The sequence below is a fragment of the Engystomops pustulosus genome, chromosome 3 (genome assembly GCF_040894005.1).
Source record: "Engystomops pustulosus chromosome 3, aEngPut4.maternal, whole genome shotgun sequence".
Classification (NCBI taxonomy): domain Eukaryota; kingdom Metazoa; phylum Chordata; class Amphibia; order Anura; family Leptodactylidae; genus Engystomops; species Engystomops pustulosus.
This window is the reverse complement of record NC_092413.1, coordinates 68,462,103-68,488,437: the sequence shown is the minus strand read 5'-3', so window position 1 is coordinate 68,488,437 and position 26,335 is coordinate 68,462,103. Positions and strand designations below refer to the sequence as shown.

Genomic DNA, 26,335 nt, shown 5'->3' with positions numbered 1-26,335 from the left:
CAGAAGGCGAGGAAGCCCACTTCTAGTACAAAGCTCTTCCATTTGGAATATCCTCTGCACCGAGAACTTTTTTGAAGATAACTGTCAAGGTAATAGCATTCCTGAGGAAGGAAGGAATATCCTTCATTCCATACCTGGACGACCTTCTAGTAGTAAGCTCCTCAAGACAAGAGCTGATTCTTCACAGGAACGTCACAATAAAGACTCTTCGACAACTAGGCTGGATAATCAACGTAGAGAAATCCAAACTAGACCCAAGCATGGATGTAGTTTTTCTTGGAGTGCTGATAGATTCCACACAGCAGATGTCCTTTCTCCCGCAGGGAAAAAGGGAAAAGCTAAATCTCCAGATAGCAACGTTCCAGAAGAAAAAGTGCTGCTCCACGAGAGAAGCAATGAAAATCCTCGGACTCAAGACAGCATGCATCCAGTGCGTGCAATGAAGTCAAAGCTATACAAGGACACTTCAAAATTGGGTGCTGGCCTCCTGGGACAAAAATCCCAGAAGTTGGAAATTCCTCTTTCAGTCTTACGTTCCATGGATTGGTGGACAGATCTGGCAAATCTGAGAAAAGGAATACTCTGGCATCCCTGGCCAATCACAGCTATATAGACAGACGCAAGTCAGTCGGGATGGGGAGCGATCGTTGCAGGTCATCCTGTTTAGGGACGGTGGCCAAATTCAGTGAAATCCCGTTCCTCGAATTATCGGGAACTGAGAGCAGTGCTGGAAACCTTTAAAAGCCAGCTCACAAATTCTGAAGGGGAAAGACGTCAGGATATTTTCAGACTGTTGGCATACTTACGTCACCAAGGGGGAACCAGAAACCTAGATCTCCTAGAGCTCTCAAGCATGATCTTTGCCTGGGCAGAGAACAATGTTCGCTCCCTCTCCTCCATTCACCTAAAGGGAGAAGAGAATCAGGTGGCAGACTACCTCAGTCAGAGAAAAATCAATCAGAACGAGTGTCTGAACGAGGACATCTTCCATCAGCTAGTAAAAAGGTGGGGAAAACCATCAATAGACCTGTTTGTCTCCAGCAAGAACGCAAAGCTCCCGTGTTTCTTCTCTCTGGAACCCACAGTTTCCTTCAGCCAAAGAGATGCATTCAGCCGCTACTGTATGCCTTTCCCCCAATACCTCTTGTGACCTAAGTTATTCATAAGATCCAGCGAAAATTATTCTTGTTGTTCCTTGGTGGCCAAAGAGGAACTGGTTTCCCTGGCTAAAGAAGATGGCCCTGGCAGATCCATTTCTGTTACCACCTCATCCCGATCTCCTGTTCCAGGGTCCAGTACTTCATCCCAATCCGCAGGCCCCCCAGCTCTCATCGTGGATCCTGAAAGGAAAATACTAATAGTCCAGGGACAAGGTAATCTCTACGATGAAAGCCAGTCGTAAGGTGGTCACTCACAGAATTTATTCCAGAATATGGATGAAATTCGTATCCTTTTGTGGCTCAGTTCCTCCTAATCATTTGTCCCCTAATATCTCACCGATACTGGACTTCCTGCAAGCAGGGTTTGATAAAGGACTGAAGACAAGTTCGCTCAAGGTCCAAGTGTCTGCCCTTAGTGCTTTCTTTGATACCTCTCTGGCTGAGCACAAGTGTATCCAGAGGTTTGTAAAAGCTACCTCTAGGCTAAGACCTCGCTTGAGACAAAACATCCCAAACTGGGATCTGTCTCTGGTGTTGAATCATCTGATGGGGCCACCATTTGAACCCTTAAAGAATGTTAACCTTAGGGAACTAACCCTCAAACTAACCTTCCTTATAGCCATAACCTCAGCTAGACGGCTAGGGGAGATTCAGGCTCTCTCCCTCAAAGAGCCCTATCTTAGAATTCTGGAAGACAGAGTAATTCTTACTCTACATAAAACCTTCACATCCAAGGTGTCTTCCAGTTTTCATCGTAATCAAGAAATTGTGTTACCTTCCTTTTGCCAGAACCCAAAGAACAGTAAGGAGTCAGAATGGCATACTCTGGATGTGAGCAGATATCATCTCCACTACCTGGACATCTCTATACCTTAGAGAAAGGATGACAACATCCTCCAGCAGTACACTGGGAAGAACAAGGGAAAAAGAGCTTCCAAGGCCTCTATTGCCCGATGGATCCGAACTACCATTAAAGAGGCATATGATGCCAAGAATATAGACAATCCGGGGAATGTGAGGGCCCACTCAACCAGGGGGGGTGGAAGCCTCATGGGCTGAAAAACGTGGGGCCTCTCTAGTAGACATCTGCAAAGCAGCTACCTGGTCTAGTCTTTTAACGTTCGCTAGACACGATGTCCAAAGCGCTAGGGATCAGGCCTTCGGTAGGAAGGTTCTGCAGGCAGTTGTCCCCCCTAGAAATACATGTTATCTGGTACATCTCCAGTTGGGGCCGTCATGGGGGACGCCATGGAAAAGGAGAATTATTATTATTCTCACCGTTAATTCGGTTTTCATTAGTCCACCATGACGGCCCATATATTTTTCCCGTCCCCCTTTTTCTATAAGGCCAGAGTAATCTTAGGAATGTTATTATTTTGCCTGTTGTAACTGTGTGTGACTATAACATACAATAAATGGGTTGCATCCACAGCTTGTGTAGTTATTTGGTAGCCACTGTAGAATGGATGTGGGGGAGGGGTATTTAACCTCTCTGCTTACTCTCCCTCAAGGACAATAGTAGAGACAAGACAAATGCGCTCATAGGGTAGTAGTGTTAGGTCACGGGTAATCTGTATGATTACCTTATATACTCGAGTATAAGCCTAGTTTTTCAACACAATTTAAGCTCAAAAACCCTAACTCGGCTTATACTCGAGTCAACTAAAAAAATAAAGCCAAAACTCACCTTTCTGACATCATCTGACATCATAGGTCCTCTTGTGTCTGAGACAGTCTGAGACAGAAGAGGATCTATGGGGGACGTCGGAAAGATGAGTACAGTGTTATTTTTTTTCCTACTGCAGGGGCTGGGCAGGCTGTATGCTACAGGGGCTGGGCAGGCTGTATGCTACAGGGGCTGGGCAGGCTGTATGCTACAGGGGCTGGGCAGGCTGTATGCTACAGGGGCTGGGCAGGCTGTATGCTACAGGGGCTGGGCAGGCTGTATGCTACAGGGGATGGGCAGGCTGTATGCTACAGGGGATGGGCAGGCTGTATGCTACAGGTGTTGGGCAGGCTGTATGCTACAGGGGCTGGCAGGCTATATACTGGGAGGCTGTAACCAATGCATTTCCCACCCTCGGCTTATACTCGAGTCAATAGGTTTTCCCAGTTTTTTGTGTTGAAATTAGGGGTTTCGGCTTATACTCGGGTCGGCTTATACTTGAGTATATACGGTAAGTGGTTTGCTCACCTGGTCGAGTTGTGCTCAACAAGGCACAACTCTAGTGTTAGTTTGTGGTGTCAGTGGTCAGTGGCAGCCGATGCTTCAATGTGATCTCCAAACACAGGGGACTAGGCTGGTTGGAGTCTGGGAGTCAAATCGAGAAGGGCAGAAGTGGTAGGCGCACAACGAGACCGGGTATAAATTCTCTCCAAAAGAATAAAAGAATAGGTCACAGATCATCACAACGCGTTTTGGGGAACTGAGGTCCCCTTTTTCAAGTGAAAAAATTCTGTAGATTTGGTAAGGGACAAGTATATATAAAGAGTGAAAGTAAAGAGCAATAATAATGAGGAAAAAATACAATCAATAATGGTACAATACATGGTACAATAAAATTTTAAGTCAAAATACAATCAATTAAATGCTTTAAAATTGAGGCCTATCGATGGTAAGAGCAAAATTGTAGACCTTTGGGTCTATATACAAATATAAAGTCAATTTCCAAATATAAATGTAGATGTGGATATAAAATTGAAAAGTTCAACATTTCGTATAAAAATATATATAAATATATAAAAATAAGTACAGGGTTAAATAAATAGATAAATAACTTTAAGTATTTTATAGAGACCGATATTGAATTTCAGTATAAAAATATAAATATACAAATAGTTTCCATACAATTGATAGGGAATGGCAAAATAGATGAAGGTAGGAAAGGCCAATAGTACTCTATATACAACGCATATAGGCTGTGTATAAATGGACTTTGAGACTGAATAGTCTTGGGTCTTACCGGTCTCCTGACGCTGCTGGAGAGTGTGTCCAGAGTCTGTGCGCGCGAGGCAGCCCGTGAGTTTAAATGCCCGCAGTGGCTCTAGTCCGAGGAGGAAGTGCGAGATATGCGCATTCGATGAGAGTATGCGGATGATGTAACAGGGATACCCGGTGACATGTGATCCAGTGTAGAAGTTGCCTAGGTGAAGTAAATATACAGACAGAGCGTAGTGGGGGGGAGAATGGTTGCTGGTACAATCTGTCTCGTATAGCAGGACAATGGAGTGTGGACTCCGTTGAAATGAAAGCGGTAAGTGGGAATGGGTATATAGCGCTAATGGGGATGAAGGGAAAATGAGATAAATGAATGATTTATGTCTGAGTTTGGAGGAGTATTAAAATGATACAGATGATTGTTGTTTTAAGTAGTTATGGAAAGTGATGGGGAGGGGAGGAGGGGAAGGAGTTAGAAGTTATCCTCAAACATTTACTGCTGGATGCATTTACCTGCTGGATGCAGACTGTTTAGTTTGAGTTATATGACAAAATGCGAAGGATATCTTAAAGGAAACCTGTCATCAGAAATTGCTCTAATAAACCACTAGCAGCATGTTGTCAAGCAGCTGAGCAGCTTTTAAATGTTTCTTTCATGACCCAGTGTTGTGGATCAACTTTGAAGTGAGATATAAATTGGTTTTGTGAAGTCAAGGAGGTGGAGAGTTTAACACTGAAGTCAAGCTTTTCCTACCTTAGAATACCCCATTTACTGTAATTGATGGTCCTGTGACCAGGGACATCGTTGAACATATCTCCTGCTGTCCGGTGCATGATGTCAATTACATGAAAGGAGGTGTTCAGAGGACGGGAGAATTTGATTTCGGTGTTAAACTCTCCGCCTCCCTGACCTTATACATCTAACTTCTATCTCTCTTCAAAATAATTAATTTCTTTAATGATGCCACCAAGCTGGGCCATGAAAGAAACATGATCTAGAAGCTGTTTAACTGCTTGACAAAATACTGGTAGTGGTTTATTAGGCCAATTTCTGATGACAGGTTCCCTTTAATAAAAAAATTAATATTCGGGAGTGGAGGAGAGCACTCAGCTTCTCGGTACCTCTCAGCTTTAAAAATCTCAAAGGCATTCTATACATATAGTTATAAATGATGGAGAGGGTGTGGGATGACCGTCGACATTCATCATGTATGGTAGTCATACCCCCAAATAAATAAACTTTCGAAATCTTTGATATTGTTTCCTAAACATCTGGCAATAAGATATGTCCCAGCCCAGAACTAGCATTACTAAACTTAGATCCGTGGATAATTCCATTAAAAGTAAGATGGATAGACAATGGAACTGCTCAAATCCACCACTCCTGAAAGATATTATTGATAGACTCACTACCTACTACAGGTATATCATCAGATATTAACTACTGATGAGGTACTACACATAAAACACCTCATTGAATGGGCTCCCCTAGCAGATCTAAAGAGATTGTCCAGTGCAGATGTGCGAATCAATTCTAAAGATTCTAACTTTGGTTAGAATTTCAGGAAAAATTCGATTCATCAAGAAGCCGAAGTTTATGCTGATTCGCGGGAACAAAGTTGTTTTTTCCTCTCTTTTTTTCAGCTAAATTTTTAGAACAACGTGTTACATGGGGCAGAGAACTCTGGGAAGGAGAAAGGAACACCCCCGATGACATCTGCAGACCTGTAAGCCAATCGGCAACCGGCAGGCTTATGTGATGTCACACAGCCCTTTAAAACCAAGCCATTTTCAATCTCGGCACTTCACACTTCATGTGCTGCCTGTAGCGTGTAGCTGCTGCTACTGTTCTGTGTAGTAACAATTCTTGCTGCAATCCCTGATTCTTCTTTAAGGGGGATTTATATACCCCAAATAGCAGTTCTATTTAGTGACAAAATTGAATAGGAACAAATCTCTTTGACTTTCATGCATCTGCAGTAGCGATTCGTTTATGCAGCTGCTGTAGTGATTTGTGGACCTCTTACTGGGTGTCAGTTGTGGGGTATCTGTATAACGCACATTGCCATACCAAGTTGCTACTGTGGCCGTGAGTCAGCAGGGTGGCAGCAGTGTGAGAACTGGAGCCGAACGTCCGTGGGGTACAAATCCCGACTTGCACATCCAAGTAAGCAGTGGCACAGGGGCTCAGCGAGGCAGCGGCGGTAGTAGTCGCTCAGTGCAGAGTGATGGTGGTAAAATTATCACCTCGGCAGTGTGGCAGTTTTTTGTAAAGACACCAGGATGGCCGAGCGTGGGTATATGTCGAATCTGCGGGCAGAAAGTGAAGCGTGGTCAGGGAGCTAACCTTTTCACCCCGGCCCTGCGCCACCACATGCAGCTTCACCATCCAATGGCCTGGGAGAAACGGGTTTCAGATGTGGTCCATCCTGCAGGCGCAGCAGCAGCACCTAGTGGCACACATACAGTTTCAGCAAGTCAAGGCTCCAGCACCTCTGCCGAAGTGAGCTGTTTGTCTTTCAGATCATATCCCGGTCCAGATGCTCCTTCTTCTCCTCGCTACGCATTGCGCCAGCAGTCGTTGAGCGAGGCGATTACAAAGAGACAACTCTATGCATCCAGCCATCCTAAAGTGCAGAAGCTTGTCGAAGTTGTTGGTACTGCAGTCTCTCCCTTTTCAAGTCGTGGACTCTGCACCCGTCAGAGAACTAATGGCTTGTGCCGAATCGAGGTAGAGAGTTCCAAGCTGCAATTTTTTTCCCAAAAAGGTTGTGCAAGCCCTTCACCAATATGTACAACAGAAGGTGGGCCAGTCCTTGAGCTTATCAGTTTCTTCCAAGGTGCACGGCAGCGCGGATGTGTGGAGCTTTAACTATGGTCAGGGACAGTACATGTCCTTTACAGCCCACTGGGTGAATGTGCTTCCCGCCAAGCCACAGCAACAACTTCCACAAGAGACGGCGCTTTTTCCTCCACGTTGTCAAACTGCTGCTCCTGCGCCAGTTTCCGCCTCCACCTTCACCACCACCACCTCAGCCTCCACAAGTGCTGCTCCATCATACCACATGTGCAGGGCACAGCGGTGTCAAGCAGTTCTACACCTGGTTTGCCTGGGCAAACGAAGTCACACAGGGGAGGAACTGCTCTGCATCATGCAACAAGAAATCAATGTGTGGCTTTCTCCGTGACAATTAAAAATCGGAACCATGGTGACAGACAATGGGAGGGACATGGTGTCCGCGCTGCACCAAGGAGGGATGGTCCATGCGCCCTGCATGGCGCATTTGTTCAATCTGGTAGTCAACAAGTTCCTGACGTCTTACACCCATCTGTAAGACATTTCAAAAATGGCCAGGACACTGTGCACACACTTCAGCCATTCTTACAAAGCCAAGTACACCCTCCTTGAGTTGCAGCGGTAGAACGGCCTACCCCAACATAGTCTGATATGCGATGTTTCCATCCATTGGAATTCCAGCCTCCATATCTTAGACCACCTGTATGAACAAAGAAAAGCCATTAGTGATTTTTTTTGATGATGCAAGCTGACCGTAGTACTCCCCTGTGTAACTTTGATGTCAGTCACTGGCAGTTCATGCGTGACGCCTGCCGTTTGCTCACTCCCTTTGAAGAGGCCAAGTTATTTGTCAGTCGCCAGGACTGCGGGATGAATAACGTCATTCCACTGCTTCATGTACTGGAACTCATGCTGCAAAATCTGTCAGGTCAGGGCACTGGGAGGTGGAGAAAATATTTGTGTTGCAGTATCCGGAAAAAGGGAGGCAAATACTGGAGGAGCTACTAGCCCTATTGTACCTACCCTTCCCAACCAGTAGAGGGAAGTCTCCCACAGACAGAAATCTGATCTCTTATTAGCACCCATACACACAGAGATCGCCACAATCCCCCCCACACACAGATAGAACTGTCAGTCTTCAGTGATACGCTCTGGCGTTTTTTAACCATTGTGATATAATATTGTTTGTGAGTATGCTGGAATAAATTTGTTTTTACTCTTATCCTTGGTGATCTGCACCATCTGTCCACATTCTTCCTGATACAGGACCGGTGCTGCGATCGCGTGCACAACAGTGTAGCGTGGTCTCCCACAGGATCCAGTGTAGAGAAGTGAACATCGTGACAGGAGGAATTACTGAGGAAATTTCTTCAATTCCGATTTATAAGGAACTGGGTGAGACCGTTCTGTGGAACTTTCAATTTTAACATTTTATTGTGGAGTTAGAGCACTAACATTGTTTTTTTTCACTGGGAGGTGGAGACTACATCTCATGGCCACATGAGTTCGGTGGGGGCTGAACTGGAGGAGGATGAGTAGGAGGACATTGGAGCACAAGCAGAGTCTGGTGAAATCAGTGGTTTTTCCACTGGAAAAAGTGGAAGTGAAAGTGAGTGGAAGTGAAAGAGAGGAGGAGCAGGAGCATCCGGAGGAGGTAGAAGATGAGGCAGATGACCCAGAAGCACCTTGGCAGTATACTGTGGAGATGGAGGCCGGGAGTCCCTCATAGTCACTTGATGGCCCGCAGCATGCTGTTTTGCCTAACTAGTGACAGCCGAATAGTCAACATCCGCCATAGAGATGACTTTTGGCTCTCCACCCTCTTGGACACTCGCTACCGGTCAAAAATGGGTGACTTTTTTCCAGCTGCTGAGAGGGAGAAACAACTGGCATACTATAGAGAAACACTGTGCACACAGTTGGCCGCTTCCTATGTTTGCCATTGTCCATCCTCTGTCAGGTCCGACACGGGGATTCCTGGCAGTCATTGCTCGTGTACTACTGCCATGGCTGCTGTGGGGAGCTAGGGGGGTAGGAGCAGTAGCAGCTCCATCAGCATCAGCTTAAGTCTGGATTCCTTATTGAGCAACTTCCTTCACCCGCCTAGTGAGGAGGGTAGCCGCCGCCAGCAGCAGCAGGACATGGAGCAGATCCTGCACCAGCAGGTGGTGGCCTATTTGGACAGCACTTTACCACCTCAGGTAGAGGATCCCATTGACTATTGGGCAGCCAAAGCTGATGCGTGGCCGCAACTTGCGGAGTTTGCAGTAGAGAAGCTGTCCTGCCCAGCCAGTAGTTGTGGCATCAGAGCCGGTGTTCAGTGCGGCAGGGGCCATCGTTACCCCAAGGAGAACCCGCTTGTCCACCCGTAATGTGGAGAGACTAACCTTTGTCAAGATGAATTAGTCTTGGATCGACCAGGATTTCAACTCGCCAACGCCTAATGCAAGAGATGAGATCAGCCATGACGTCTCCCCCAAACGTTGAGAAATTAGTTTGGGTTCTAACTACCTACCTCAGCCGCTATTCTGATGCTGCCACCTGCCTGATGCCACACATCTGCTGCCAGTTGCTCCATTTGCCTCCTACCATCTTTACCAGGGACTGGAATTGTCCGCCACCTCCACACTATATCATTGTGCCACTCTGTGGCCTACCATGTTGCTGCCACCTCCACACCTCTGACCTCATGCTGGTGCCACCTTTGGAGTTCTCTTTTGTCAAAGGCCTGATTTTTTTTCAGGAAAACTGTAATGTATAATGGATGTGGCGTTTCGAATCTACAAATTAAAATATAAATTGAATACTTTGAATTCAAATTCATTTCAAACTGCATCGTTGTGCCACAATGTGGCCTCTTTTGCTGTGGGTTTTTTGGGCTTCTGCTGCTGCTGATGCCACCTCCACACTTTTATCATTGTGCCACTTTGTGGCCTTCTGTTGCTGCTGCTGATGCTGATGCTGCTGCCGCCACCTCCACACTCTGTCATTGGACCACTCTGTGTTGCTCTGTGTTGTTCTATGTTGCTGCCACCTGTGGGCTCCTGTTGTTGATGCTGCTGCTGCCGCCACCTCCACGCTCTTATCAAGGCTATCCCCCACAGAAATCTACCTAGCGTCTCCAGGGTAGATAGCCTCTCACAAAACATAGGTATCTATTTTGACCAAATTTTACAAGGTTTTGTCTTGGCGTTCACGCATGATACTACAGATCTCCTTAACAAGATTGAAGATGTACAAGTGGGAGAAAAGATGTGGCTAGGGAGCATCGATGTGTAAGAGCTTTGCAGTTAAATCCCACACAATGCAGATTTATATGCCATATTATTAATTTTGGATACCCGTTCGAGATTCTATGCAAAACATAATCAATATGTTTTGGATCTTATGGAATTTGTGTTAACACACATTTATTTTGTGTTTGACTTTAAGTTCTAACACCAGCTCAGGGGCACGCCGAGCACATGCTCCTGGGCTGGTGGGAGGACAAAATTGTTTTTCTGAGAACAATGTACAGTGGTCTGAACACACAGGGGCTTATTTACTAAGGTTCCCACAGACGTATTTTCATCGGGTTTCCGGGGATTGCACCGTGGATTGTCGTATTGTGACGCAATCGCACCGGCTTTCACGCGACACAAATCGGGGGTGAGCCGTTGGACAATCCGATGGATTCGGACTACGTGCGGGATTTAACATTTAAATTTGTGTCCCAAGCACTTACATGCACCAGGAAGAAGAAAGTGAACTCTGGCAGACCTGAGCGGTTGTGTGCCGGCCAGGCCGTGCGCACGGAGATGTCCTAGCACCGGCCTGAAGAAGAAGAGGCGCTGCAGACGGAGCTGCCGCGGGCATGAAGATGGAAGCAGAGATGCCCGGGCCGTTGGAATGGTGAGTATTGAGTTTATTTTTTTTATATACCCGAGTATAAGCCAAGTGGGTAATTTTCAGCACAAAAATTGTGCTGAAAAACTCTGCTTATACTCGAGTATATACGGTAACGTAAACGTCATTCATTTAGCCATACTATTTGTTCCTGAAATAAAGGGAATCATTGTTGGCATCTCTAGGGCTGAATAATGCCTTTCAACAAATTTCTTTTTGTATACCGTTCTAATCATTGTCATATTATAATACCATGCAGCTTGGAGCGAACCCTCCATGGTCCACCTTAAAGGGGTATTTTCTTCTGGGCAATCACATTGTTTCATTAATCTGCCATACATAAACATTTCTTCAATTAGATGTTATTAAAAAAATGTTCCTGTGTGAAGATAAATTCTCATAAATGTAGTGATATGGTCCCTTAGGACAAGACTGTGTCCTTGGATACAGCCACCTCTGCTGGAGGGTTTGCACAAAGAAACAAAAAGTTTTTGTAAATGAAATGTCCGGGAGTTACTGCATGTCCCACAGCCGTCCTGTGGTAATGAATGCTGAAACCAGGTGGTCAGGCAGGGCTCATTAGCGCATGTCTGGCCACCTCTACCAAAATGTGAGGTGGTCGTATCAGAGGAAGCTATTTTGTTATAGCATGGAATAGTATGCATTTAGGGATAACATGGCTACATTTATGAGAAATTATCTTCACACAAGAACATTTTTTTAATAACATCCAATTGAGGAAATGTTTACATATGGCAAATAAATTTATTTAAATGTGAATGCTCAGATGGGAATACCCCCTTTAAGTCCGTAAGGTATCTGAGTACTGGGAGACATGATTAAGTCCACAGGAAAGGCGACTGCGTAAGGTGAAGTCAGGTGTTCCTAGGATTGATTCTGTCCCAACTCCCACTTGGCTCCAGAGCACTGTACTACGTCTATGGACAGATTCATGAAAGATGTTCCTCCTTGTTATTAACAGCTATTCTATAATTGATGGTAACATTCTCTTTTGATTCTAATAGTTGTAACACACCCCCACCCCCCTGCTCTTGTAAAGTTTATTTAAAGGGAACCTGATCTTGTTGCAGTGATCTCTGCAGATTTTTGAGGCAGATAACCTTTAAAAAAAGCATCAGAAAAGCGAGTGTGTGAGCTTGGCGGCGAGTGTGCATTGATCCCAAGTGTGTGCAGTGTCTTAAGTGTGACTTAGGTTTAAGGGACTTAAGTTTGAGGGGCTTTAGCAGGTAACTGCTGTGTTTTGTGTTACTTTGACTGTAGATTCTTCTTTCTGTGCATATTTCTATTGTAATCCCCATTAGAATAATGGACTCCATAAGTGGCATTGCTACACGGTGTACATCTTGTGCCATGTATGCTTTCCTTGAACAGCCGTGTGGGGTGTGTGAAAATTGCTCATCTGGAAGCCCAGATTCTGGATCTAAATGAGCAAGTTTCAAGGCTGCGGGCAATTGATAATATGGAACGAAGTTTGCTGCTCCTGGAGCACAAACTCTCTGGGGAAGATGGGTGTGGGGAGGGAAGTATGGAGGTGCAGAGTGAGGGGGCAGCTAGTTGGGTAACATGTAGAAGGCGGGGTAGAGGGAAGAGTTGTAGGGAGTCTAGTCCTGATCTGGTGCACCCCAATAAGTTTGCCAGGCTGGCGGATGAGGGGGATATCAGCTCTGGGGTAGCAATGCTGCAGCAAGACGTGGCCGCTAGCAACCAGGGGAATGCCTGCTCCAGTAAGAAGGGTAATGGGAGCACAGGCAAGGTCAGACAGGTGCTGGTAGTGGGAGATTCGATTATTAGGGGAACACACAGGGCAATCTGTCACAAAGACCGTGCATACCGAACAGTGTGTTGTTTGCCGGGTGCTCGGGTTCGGCATGTTGCGGATCGGGTTGACGGATTACTGGGAGGGGCTGGTGAGGAACCAGCGGTCATGGTCCACATTGGCACTAATGACAAAGTAAGAGGTAGGTGGAAGGTCCTTAAAAATGATTTCAGAGATTTAGGCCATAAGCTCAGGGCAAGGACCTCAATAATAATTTAATAAGGTAATTTTCTCCGAAATACTGCCTGTACCACGTGCCACACCAGAAAGGCAGCGGGAGATCAAGGAGGTAAATAAGTGGCTCAAAAGTTGGTGTAGGAAGGAGGGTTTTGTGTTCATGGAGAACTGGACTGACTTTTCTGTCGGCTACCGGCTCTACAGTAGGGATGGGCTGCACCTCAATGGGGAGGGGGCCGCTGTTTTAGGGGAAAAAATGGCTAGAAGATTGGAGGAGTGTTAAGACCTGGGGGGAGGGCAACTACACTTGTGCAGGGCAAATAGACAGTGTACATAGAGAGCTGGGAAGAGTCATAGTCCATGGGGGAGGAAGGGGGGTGGAATGAGATTGGGGAATAAGGACAAAAGGAGTACGGACAGGGAAAACCATAAAAAAAGTGTATGTACACAAATGCCAGAAGCCTCACAAACAAAATGGAGGAACTGGAACTCTTGATGTTGGAGCGGAAATATGATGTAGTGGGTATCAGCGAGACATGGCTGGACAGTAGCTATGACTGGGCTATTACTATAGATGGTTATAGTCTTTTTAGAAAGGATCGTATAAATAAAAAAGGTGGAGGGGTTTGTTTATATGTGAATTCTTGCCTCAAGCCTGTCCTGCGAGATGACATCAGTAACGCAAATGTGGAGTCCCTATGGGTTGAGATAAGAGGAGGGAAAAAGAATAATAAAATATTACTAGGGGTTTGTTATAAGGCCCAAATATAATGGAGGCAGCAGAGGAAATGCTGATAAGTGAAATGGATGCGGCTTCAAAGCAAGGTGAAGTACTTATCATGGGAGACTTCAATTACCCAGATATCGACTGGGGGGCAGAAACCTGCAGGTCCTTCAAAGGCAGCAGGTTCTTGTCAACAACAAAAGAAAATTACCTGTCGCAACTAGTCCTGGAGCCAACAAGAGGGGGGGCACTGCTGGACCTTATCCTGACCAACAGACCTGATAGGGTATCAAAACTACAGGTTGGGGGGAACCTGGGGAATAGTGATCATAATATCATTGATTTTGTATTACGTAGCATAAGTGAAGGGGCAACCAACACTCTAAACTTCAGGAGGGCAAATTTTCAGCAACTAAGGGAAGACCTTAAAGGCATAGACTGGGATAATGTTCTCAAAGACAAAAGCCCCCCCCAAAAATGGGACTTTTTCTCATATATTCTGAAAAAGTCCTGTGAGAAACACATACCTTATGGGAAAAAGCATAAAAGGAACAAGAAAAACCCTATGTGGCTAACTAGTCTTGTAAGGAAAGCAATAAGCGAGAAAGATAAAGCGTTTAAGGTGCTAAAACGTGAAGGTAGCGATGAGGCATTACAGGATTATAGAGAGAAAAATAAATCCTGTAAAAAGCAGATAAAGGCCGCAAAAATAGAGACTGAGAGAAATAATGTCAGGGAGAGCAAAAATAATCCCAAATTATTTTTCAAGTATATAAATGATAAGAAACTAAAAACAGAGAGTGTGGGTCCCCTTAGAAATGACATGGGAGTCATGGTGGAAGGAGATGAGGAAAGGGCCAATCTACTGAATGTCGCCTTCTCAACTGTCAGCGGAAATCCCCTGGTGGAAGACACAATGAGGAATAATGTAAATTCTTTTTATAATGTCAACAGTTTAACCCAGGAAGAGGTACGGCGCCGCCTCGCAACCACTAAGATAGATAAATCACCTGGGCCAGATGGCATACACCCCCGGGTTCTGCATGAATTATGTACGGTGATAGACAAACAGTTATTTTTAATATTTGAAGATTCACTGAGGACTGGTTATGTTCCACAGGAATGGCGCATAGCAAATGTGGTACCAATATACAAAAAAGGATCAAATAGCGATCCTGGAAACTACAGACCCGTGAGTCTAACTGCTGTGGTGGGGAAAATATTTGAGGGGTTTATTAGAGATGCTATCCTGGAGTATCTCACTGAGCACAACCTTATAACCCAGCGTCAGCATGGGTTTATGAGAGATTGGTCCTGTCAGACTAATCTGATTGGTTTCTACGAGGAGGTAAGTTCAAGACTGGATCTGGGGGACGCTGTAGATGTTGTATATTTGGACTTTTCAAAGGCATTTGACACCGTGCCACATAAAAGGTTGGTATATAAAATGAGACTGCAGGGAATAGGAGAAAATCTGTGTATTTGGGTAAGTAATTGGCTTAGTGATAGAAAACAGAGGGTGGTCATTAATGGTACATTCTCAGATTGGGTTGATGTTACCAGTGGAGTGCCACAGGGGTCAGTATTGGGGCCACTTCTTTTTAATATTTTTATTAATGACCTTGTAGTGGGTTTACACAGTCAAGTTTCAATATTTGCAGATGATACTAAGCTGTGTAAAGTAATAAATACTGAGGTCGATAGTTTAGCATTACAGAGGGATTTGAGGAAGCTTGAGGGATGGGCAGTGAAATGGTTGATGAGGTTTAATGTAGATAAATGTAAAGTTATGCACTTGGGCCATGGAAACAAAAAGTATAATTATGTTCTAAACGGTCAATTACTTAGTAAAACTGAAGCTGAAAAGGACTTGGGGGTATTGGTGGATGGTAAACTTAATTTTAGTGACCAGAGCCAGGCGGCTGCTGCTAAAGCAAATAAAATAATGGGATGTATCAAGAGAGGAATAGATTCTCATGATAAAGACATAGTTTTGCCCTTCTACAAATCCCTGGTCAGACCACACATGGAATATTGTGTACAGTTTTGGGCACCAGTGTATAAAAAGGATATAGTAGAGCTGGAACGGGTGCAGAGGAGAGCAACCAGGATTATTAGGGGAATGGGGGAACTAGAATACACTGACAGATTAAAAAATTTGGGATTATTCAGTCTAGAAAAAAGACAACTGAGGGGAGACCTCATTACAATGTACAAATACCTGAACGGACAGTACAAGGATCTCTCCAAAGATCTTTTTATACCTCGGCCTGTGACCAGGACAAGGGGGCATCCTCTACGCCTAGAGGAGAGGCGATTTTACCATCACCATAGACAAAGGTTCTTTACTGTAAGAGCAGTGAGACACTGGAATTCTCTGCCGCAGGAGGTTGTTATGGCGGACTCTATGTACGTGTTCAAGAGAGGCCTGGATGACTTTCTGGAGAGAAAAAATATCACGGGTTATGGGGATAAAACATTTATTTAATTCTTAAAGGTTGGACTTGATGGACTTGCGTCTCCTTCCAGCCTTATATACTATGATACTATGATACCACCACGATTCTACCTATAAAGGTAGAACGGGTGGTAGGTGGATGAATGGGACGTGAGGATAGCCCTTTTTAGAGCTTATCCTCACGTCCCAGCTATCTTTTAGAAAACTTTGTATTGCTGATATGTAAATCTTCTTATACGGCTACTGGGGCGTGGAGTAGCTGGACATGAGGCTACTCCGCGCCGCAGTAGCCTATTTTCTCCTCCTACCATTTCATCTTCGGCGCCCAGCTCCTCATTCCTGCGCGCCCTTGTCCAAGAACCCGGTGTTCTGCGCATGCGCAGTAGCTCTGGCCTTGGTACACGGTCAAGGGCACACAGCTACGAGGGGCTGCGCGCCAAAGATGAAATTGTAGGAGGAGAAAAAAAGGCTACTGGAGCGTGGAGTAGCTGTGACGTGTAGCCTCATGTCTGGCTACTCTGCGCCCCAGTAGCCACTTAAGAAAATTTACATATCAGCGCTACAAAGTTTTCTAAAAGATAGCCAGTTTGTGAGGATAAGCTCTAAAAAGTTCTATCCTCACGTCCCATTCATCCACCTACCACCCGTTCTACCTTTATAGGTAGAATCGTGATGGTCGGTTCCCTTACAGTTTATTTTATTTCATAACTAGGAAACATACATATAATCCCTACAATTAATGGAGAAAAGAAATAAGTAAACATGAAATATAAAAATCAATGTTTCCATGTATAATTATATCTTAAGTTGTCCTATTATGTTTGGAAAAAAAATCTATACAGAGTACGGTTACATGCACACTAATCTGCGTGCGCCACAATGGGGCACATTTACTAAGGGTCCGCATGGTGCATTTTCGTCGGGTTTCCCGACTATTTCCGATTTGAGGCGCATTTAACTGGGGTTTTTGGTGCACACGGTTGGATTTTGGCTCCGACTTGCAAGCGACACAAATCGGGAGGTGTGGCAGACGGACAACCCGACTGATTCAGACTAAGCGCTGGATTTACAATTCAAATTGTGTCGCAAGACAATGCACTCACATGCACCGGGAAGAAGAAGGTGGACTCTGGCGGAAATCAGCAGGGAAGTGACAGATGAAGAAAAATGGACGCATGATCTTGCGCACCGGAAGTCATCCTCGGGGATCGCGACAGGACCGGGTAAGTAAATCTGCCCCAATGTGTCTGGGACACTTATCTGCATGTGCCACAATGTGTCTGAGATAGAGATGGGCGAATTAGTGAAAATTTGATTCTACCCGGTTTGCCGAATTCTCCGAGAAATTTCGATTCAACCCCCCCCCCGCCCCCTTTACTGAAATGTGACGTAACAGAATGTCACATGCCAGGTATGGGTGCATCGAGAGGGCTCACGGGCTGATCTCTCTCCGTAGCCGGTAAGTCTTTGCTGCATATTCCAAAGTCTGACCGTTGAGTATGGACCATATGGAATCTGACCATTGAAAATTTTGGATGCTAATTATTTGTATGTTGAAACAATTGTCGTGTTATAAGCATTGCTATATTTGGTTGTAGTCTGACTATATGGGCAACTACAATATACGATCAACTTGATAGCTACATCAATTGGACGGTATGATTATCATTGAATTTTCAACACATTGGGGCAGATGTATCAAGTGTCTGAAAGTCAGAATATTTCCAGTTGCCCATTTCAACCAATCACACCTCAGCTTTCATTTTACCAGTGCTCGTGAATATTTTAAAGGAGAGCTGTGATTGGTTACCATGGACAACTGGAAATATTCTGACTTTCAGACACTTGTTAAATCTGCCCCATTATGACTATGTATTGGGATTTATTGTGAGGACATTGGGTACTTTATACCTTTCCACAGTGAGACCCCTGAGGAGACATCGTACCCTAACGGCGAAACACGTATGGGTAGTGGGTCTGTTGTCATCATGTTTCCTTGGTGACTAAGAACACAATACCTATATGAATAGTTTTCTATCTTATTTGTGTTTTTTGGGTATTTATGGGGGAATGTGTTGGGTGAAAATCATTCCCTTTTTTAGCACATGGTCTTGATTTCAAGGGTCAAAACAAATGCTAAGCCCATTAAAAAATAAAAACCACTGTCTGACTGCTTCTTTTCCCACTTTCCACTAATCAACCTGGTTAGGGATCCTCCGCAAGTGTTTATATCATCCTCCAGTGAGTTGTCCAAAAATTAGTTACTCTAGTGTAATAGCTGTAAAGAGCAGACAGTCCTGCAAAGGGTAATGTCCAAAATTTATTAATGATGATTGGGTAGCTTTGGCAAACAGTACGCTAGCCCACACATGTTTTTTCCAAATTAATAATTGTTTGTTGTAAATATAAATAGCATGCTTAGTTCAGTGGAAAGTTAAATACACATGTCTCACCACTCCGTCTAAACTCCAGAGGATCCCTCATTAAAGGCAGGCAAGTAGGTAGGTAGGATCCCACAAGGTCAGTGAACCTGCCCATCTCTCGACTCAAGCTCCACACTCTGCAGTGGCATTCCGGCCAATGCAGTCCTGGCAGAGCGGGGCAGCATGACCTCACATCCGCTCACGTGCTTCTCCTCCCCCAATTATTACTTCCTAGATTTTTTTTACCTTTTTTGTTGGTAAAAAGAGATACATAACAGTTGTTACTAACAGGGGAAATACATGGAATTTCCTGCAAGACCCGAAAAAAACTGACTATAACTCTCTGGAACTGGGGGTGATGTGCAGTGGGGCTGCTGCAGAACATGGCTCCCAGCCAGGCAGGAACAGCCAGCTCGCAATGACAGATATGTGCCCCTACATGCTGCTTTCCAATCCCTGATAGGTGAGTGCCAGACAGCTGTGAGCTAACTGTCTCTGGCTGGAGAGATGTGCTGCAGGGCATCACTCTCAGCTAGAGACAGTTGGCTCCTAGTGACCACACAGCAGGCACACCACCCACACCACCCCTACTACCTTGCAAGTGTCTTTAGTGGAGTTGCTCCAGGTTAGTCGCTGTATACTTGTTACACTGAGGCTGTGTGTCTGGTGCGGGCTGAGCTGTATGCTACATGGGACTGTATGGCTAATGGAGACTGAGGTGTATGTTACATTGGGGCTGTGTGTCTGGTGCGGGCTGAGGTGTTTGTTACATGGGACTGCATGTCTTAAAGGAGTTGAGGTAGATAAATAGATGTATTTCTGAGGGCAAGGGGGCAGTATATAGATGTATTGTTGGGGGTGAGATGGCTGTATATAAATTAAATACTGGGGGTTGGTGGTTGTATATAGATGTATTACTGGGGGTTGGCAATAGTATATAGATGTATTACTGGGGGGTGTTCACAGAGAGAAGAGAATGAACGCTGCACAACTAATGTAAAACTGTAGGTAATGCTGACACGCCAAAATACAGATAATCAACACAAAGAAAAAGCACTATGTGTCATGAGGTTAACGATCAAAAAATATGTATATCTGGGTACATGAAGCAACAAAACGCCTCCTATTAAGGTCAAATATGGCTCACACAACCCAAGGGTAAATGAGTGTAATAGAAAGTGTATCCACAAAATGGGGGCAAACAGCTAAGGTATATACAAGCACACTGCCAAACATGAACACATGATCAAAGATCTACAGGTGAATAATTGTGAGACCTGTAAAAAATGACAATTGCACAATAAATTCCATAGTATACTTCACAGGTTAGGTAGCGGCAAGCAAAGTCAAGGTATCACAGCATCAGCTCGGGTGGTGAAGATATAGGAGGTATGGGACCGCCCAGGCGTATGTGTAGGACTTCACTTACGTTATGTCTTCTACCCCTGAGGAATGCTCCAATTGGAAGTCTCATGTGTTCGTGCTTGACAGTGTGCTTTTATACTGTATATCTTAGCGGTTTGCTGCCGGGCATTTCTTTATATGGGGGTCTGCTGCAGTACATTTCATAACTAGGGGTCTGCTGCAGTACATTTCATAACTAGGGGTCTGCTGCAGTGCATTTCATTACTAGGGGTCTGCTGCATTGCATTTCTTTACTGGGGGAGGCTGTGACCAATGCATTTTTCACCTTAGGCTTATGCTCGAGTCAATAAGTTTTCTCTGTTATTTGTGGCAAAATTAGGGGCTTTTGCTTATACTTGGGTCGACTTATACTCGAGTATATACAGTACTCTGTTGTTAATAGAAACTTGAACATCAGTAATCATGTGACTGGATCGCGTACTTTGTTTGCATATATAAGGAGGTAAAAATATTATTGTGTTTTAAGCCTGATGAAGGTATGGAAACGCGATGATCTTATCAAAAAAGAAAACAATAATTTTCAACTTCAGTTCCATAGAGCGGCAATTATTATATAAAACATCAGTCTTAAAGGGGTATTCTCGCCTGGGCATTCACATTCAGTTTAACTAATCTTCCATTTATAAACATTTCTTCAATTGGATGTTATTAAAAAAAAATGTTCCTGTGTGTAGATAATTTCTCATAAATGTAGTCATTCTGTCCCTTAGAAACGAGATAGCTTCCTCGGATACGACCACGTCACACTCTGGCAGCGGTGGCCAGACATGCGCTATTGAGCCCTGCCTGACCTCCTGGATTCAGCCATCATTACCACAGGACGGCTGTGGGACATGCAGTAACTCCCGGACATTTCATATACAAAAACCTTTTGTTTCTTTGTGCAATCCAAGCAGCAGACGTGGCCGTATCCGAGGAAGCTATCTCGTTTCTAAGGGACCATATCACTACATTTATGAGAAATTATCTTCACACAGGAACATTTTTTTTAATAACATCTAATTGAAAAAATGTTTATATATGGCAGATTTATCAAACTGAATGTGAATGCCCAGACGAGAATACCCCTTTAAAATTTACCCCAGATGTCTCATATCTAATCAGAGCCCTGCCACCCCCCCCCCCAATGTTTTGAGAAGTGGTGTTAGGCCAATAAAATACACAACCTGTTCCTCATTATCTTTTAATGGCACTTGCGGGTAAACCAGCATCTGTGTGCCATTGCTTACAATGTGTGTGTGAGACGCATAGGCTTTCCAATAGACAACCTGATGTTGCTTAATGAAAATAATCCAAAGGAGTTTATTTTGAAAAGCCCATATATAACTTAACAGGTTCAATATACACCAGGCTCTTGTAGTTCCACAGACCAGCAGAAGGCAAAGCACAAATCTCCACAATCAAAATCCCCCAGATTGCTGGTCAGTAACACCTTTGTTATAATTGAAATTCCCACAATTCTCTGCAGCTTACCCTATAAAACACGAGAGATGCTGCTGGCCTGCCTCTTATAAATTCAGAGCAGACACACTATGCTGCAGGTAAGTAGAACAGAACATATATTACATTGTTTTACATTGTAACAGCACATTCCCTGGTTTTGGTACCAGTTAGTAATAACAGACAGAAGAGAATATAATTAGGTGGCCGGCCTAATGAGAGAAGTAGAATAAATAGTCATTCACACTCATTCACACAGAAGTTTACCAAACCAGGAAACGAATGTACCACAACCAGAGTTACAGAAAACCAGTTTTCAATACTACAGAAAAAAACATGCATCTTCTTCACAGAATGTGAAAGGAATTATTTCATGACTGGTAGGTATAATGTGCCAGATAAATATTTGGGGTTTTCTGAACTCATGGTATTAACCTTATAAGTACAGGGCCAATGTATGCCCTCCCCTCCCCCAACACCAGACCACCTCTGTTCGGCCTACTGAATTTACAGACAATCTTTTAAAGAGAATCTACTATCTGATAAAAGAATACTGCCAACATTACTTTTAGTTACTGGCCCTCTGTGACACTACACGTGCTAAGAGCTAGGAATCATTCAGACAAAAGTACCTATCTAGTACAATCACAGGTGACGGTCTGCTCCATCTGGAAGAGGGCATTATTACGTTTTCTCCTTGCCATGACTGTTGAATTTGCTGCCAGATGTCTTCAACTTCCAGCACCACATCTCCGTTCATGACTAAGGCGGTCTAGGCAGAAACGCGTAGATCTTTTCACGAGTAACTTGGGATATCATGTTGTGTATGCCCTATTCAGCTTTGTACTTTGATTAAATAAAGGAAAATCAATTTTTAACTCCATCGGAACCTGTGCTGGACTAAAAGTTTTTTCCTTCCTTGGTACGAAGTCCGGAGTCTCGGGGTCATCCGTGCACGACAGGTGGAGGACAAGCCGGGATTGGTGAGCTGAATTTACCTTCTATTCCCACATCTCCGTACTGCACCTATAAAATAGCACATTTACTTAAAGTCTAAAGTAACCTAAATAACAGTGTTCCTAAATCATATACACCTCTCATGACACAACAGACCCTTATTACATTATACACAGCCTTCCTTATTACATTATTTACAGCCCCCTTCTTATATAATATTACAGGCCATTTATTATATAATATGTAGGGCCCTTACATTATATACAGCCCCTTTATTATATACAGCCCCCCCTTATTATATTTTAAAATTATATTATATTCAACTCCCCTTATTATATTATATACAGAGCCCCTTATTACATACAGCTCCCCTTATATACACAGCCCCTCTTATTATACACAGCCCCCTTATATACAGCACTCAATATTATTCACAGTTCCTCTTATTATACACAGGCCCCAATATTATACACCCCCATTTCTATAATATATAGCCTCCCTTATTTTATATTATGGTCATTTCTAAAAATAATAAAGCAGTTACTCACCTCGGCTCCTGTCACACTTCCACGCTGCTCTCTTTCGCTTTCTGGCTCTTTCCGGCTCTTCTGACGTCATCCCACACTGCTTGGTCCTTAAGAGCAACAGAGTGGGACAGACCGTGCTGCTCTCTACATCAATTGCGTCTGTATTTTAAAGATACTGCGATGGCCACCGAATGTCCCCATATTTTGCTGCTTCCCTCAGAGCTTGGGTATCTGCCATCTGAGGTGGATCTGTCAGATGTGGCCCTGAATAAGTGGCAATATATGAGGGTGTTGGGCGGGAGTCGGAGGTTTTACTCAAATAAGAGTCTATTCATGTTCTACTCATGTTTTGATCCAATAGGCTCACTTACGGCTTTAGGGGACACGTTTAAAGAGATTTCCCTCTGTCTTATCTGTCTGAATCCCATACTTGACTAAGAAATTATAAGCAGGTTTAAATATATAAGCGCAAAGTAAAGTTTTCTGTACCAAGGTGTTCAAGTAGGGCTGACTATAGAATATACCTACCGGTAATTCTGTATAACTTTAGATGCATACCTGATCCTCTGTCCAAACAAGTTTTTAAGGAATTACAGAAGTATCTAACCATGTGGGTCTGGTTGTTTAAAAAAAAAAATCATTTCAAGGAATGTTCTATTTTGTCAAAAAACTAAGGGAGGGGCATGATTCCCTAATATACTTTGTTATAAACATGCCACATTACATAACCAATTAGGAGGTAGTAGTCAGCCGAGGAATTGTATGATAGATGGATGATTATTGAATTGGTGACTTACATTTGTCGAGTCACCTAGAAGGTTGGTATTTCCGCAGCTTATATGAGAATGGTAGAATTAAACAACCCTATATGTTGAGCTAGGAAAGAGAACTAAAGTTGACTTTCTCTCATGAGCAGTGGATGAAGGCAATCTACAACTCAAATAAGAATCTGACCTGTCAAATAGACAACTTGTTTAACCTTTGTACCCAATAGTACCTCTCCCCTATGAAATTAGCAAAAATGTATCAAGACTCAAAAGAATATTGTTGGAGAACCTTTAAGGGTTTTTGAGTATAATTGGAATATTTGGTTTGGTTTGCTACTAATTTGGACCTTTGGAATATAACTATAAAGAAATTGGTCTGGTGATTAAAACAATGCCAGCAGACCAATGTCGAATTAAGAAAAGCTAAAGCCCTAATCTTTGCAGTAGTGTCTTATTTCTCTCCCTTTCTTGCCATTTTCTTCCTTTCTTCCAGTTTCTCTCTCCTTCTTTTTATTCTTTTGCTCTTTTTTCTTTTTTTTTCTTTGAGTAGCACACAAAGATGTTTAGATAAGTGTGTTTAGGGAAGATATCTCTTCTTAAAATTCAACTTTGCTTTCTGGTTTTTTAATAAATTCTAAGCAGAGAATTAAGGGAAAAAATGAGTAGTTCAACTCAATGATAGCACTAAGCTATTATAAAGTACTGACTATGGATATAATTACTGTTTTGGAGATTTTTCTGGGTAATGTTGTGATCCCAGGCAGAGGTTGCGATAACGCCTCTGCACGCGTTTAGAAGCTGATTTACTCAGCTTGGTGATTTTCCTGTCTGAATGTGGGCTGCCGCTTCCAAATATTCAAAATATTCTCTGCATGATCGCAGCGCTGAGTAGCTGGAGGCAGGACAGGGAGGGACTTCCTGCTCACCGTCCGAGCTTCTCCGCGGGGCGCCGAGCGAGGGTTGGGGGAGGAGCCGAGCGAGGGCTTGAGTCGGAGCTTAGCGTGGGGTTGGAGAGGCATATCTATTGCTGGGGCTGTGGCCATTCCAAACTGTGTGCAACCGGTAGCAGGATCGTGCTGTCTATGTGACAGCCCGATCGTGTACTGTAACAGGGGACTGATAATAATCGACCCCCTGTCACAGCAGCCCCTGTATACAGTGAGAGGCATGCAGGAAAGCTGCTGTATGCATCCTCTCTGTATACAGATCACTGATGACAGTGATCCAATGTGCTCTTACCATTAGATAACTGTTATCTGTGATCTATATTTAAGTATATTATGTGTTCCATTTCTAAATGTGCCCCTGTAAAAAGAAAAAAAAGGGTTATGTTCCCAGACCACAGAAAATAAATTAAATAAAAATTCAGCACCATCAGACTGGTCTGGGGGCCGCCATCAGCAATAGTCCGCTCTGTAGACGATGAGGGCACGTTCACACGTTGCGTTTTGGTAGCATTTTCATTGCGTTTGAAACTCATTACAACAGCTGTTGAGAGGTAATATGCCTAATTACATTAGCGTTTATGTTTAATGCTATGTTAACGCATGTGTTTACAAAACACATGCGTTAACACGTTAACACACTCGTGTTATCAATGTGTTGGAAATGGAAATGTTAACAGTGATGTAATTGGGCAAATCGCCTCTCCTCAGCTGTTGTAATGCGTTTCAAACGCAATGAAAACGAAGGTCAAAACGCAACTTTTAAATGCGCCCCAAGGCTGCATTCACACAAACGTATGCCCGCCAGTAAAAGCCGTAACACAAGGAAAGACATGTCTTTTTCCCTTGTACAGAGCGGTACCGCTCCGTGCGGCCATTGCCATCTATTGGGGACATATGTACAGCCGCAAACTTGCCTAAGGCTGCATTCACACTGCCGTTGCCCGCCGTACTGTAGTGGGCAACGGCAGCGCACGGGGAGAAAAGGAGGAGGTGAGCTCTGCTCACCCCCGCCCCTCTCCATAGGAAGATATGCCGTGCGCCCATTGCTGACTATGGGGTACATATATCGGCCGCATATACGTCCCCCATACGGTCGTGTGAATGTACCCTAAGGGTGAGGTTACTACATGCGTTTTCAAACACATCACAACAGCTTAGAAGAGATTTGCCTGATTACATTGCTGTCAACATTTTGTTTAGAAAGCGCAATAAAATTGCCTTGATGCATGCGTTTTGTTAACACGATGTTGACTGCAATGTAATTATGCAAATCTCTTCTCAGCTGTTCTGAAAACGCCATGTGTGAAGACACCACAAAAACGTTGTGCACCACTTAACACCTTGCCGACCGAGGACGAACTATATCGTCCTCGCGCGGCAAGGGGTGTATGGTGACAGCTCACGAGCTGAGCTCTCTCCATACACAGCGGGTAACGGCTGTATAATACAGCCAACACCCGCCTGTCACTGTTGAGTATATGGCGACCCGAGTATAAGCCAAGACCCTCAATTTTACCACCAAAAACTGGGAAAACTTATTGACTCGAGTATAAGCTGAGGGTGGTAAATGCATTGGTCACAGTCCCCTCCCCAGTATATAGCCAGCAAGCCCCCAGTAGTATACAGCCAGCCCATTCTACCCCTGTAGTATACAGCCAGCCCAACCTGCCCCCTGTAGTATACAGCCAGCCCAACCTGCCCCCAGTAATATAAAGCCATCCCAGCCTGCCCCCAGTAATATAAAGCCAGCCCAGCCTGCCCCCAGTAATATAAAGCCAGCCCAGCCTACCCCCAGTAATATACAGCCATCCCAGCCTGCCCCCAGTAATATAAAGCCAGCCCAGCCTGCCCCCAGTAATATAAAGCCAGCCCA

The 26,335-nt window shown here is 44.1% G+C and overlaps 1 protein-coding gene across 1 annotated transcript in view; it reads left to right on the top strand.

Annotated features, from left to right (window-relative positions):
- LOC140120487 (ribonuclease T2-like) overlaps positions 1 to 26,335 on the top strand; it is a 292,997-nt gene that overhangs the window by 26,590 nt on the left and 240,072 nt on the right. The window contains exon 2 of the mRNA XM_072139513.1: positions 22,195 to 22,247. The gene's annotated coding sequence lies outside the window, so the exon portion shown is untranslated. The remainder of the gene's footprint in view (positions 1 to 22,194; positions 22,248 to 26,335) is intronic.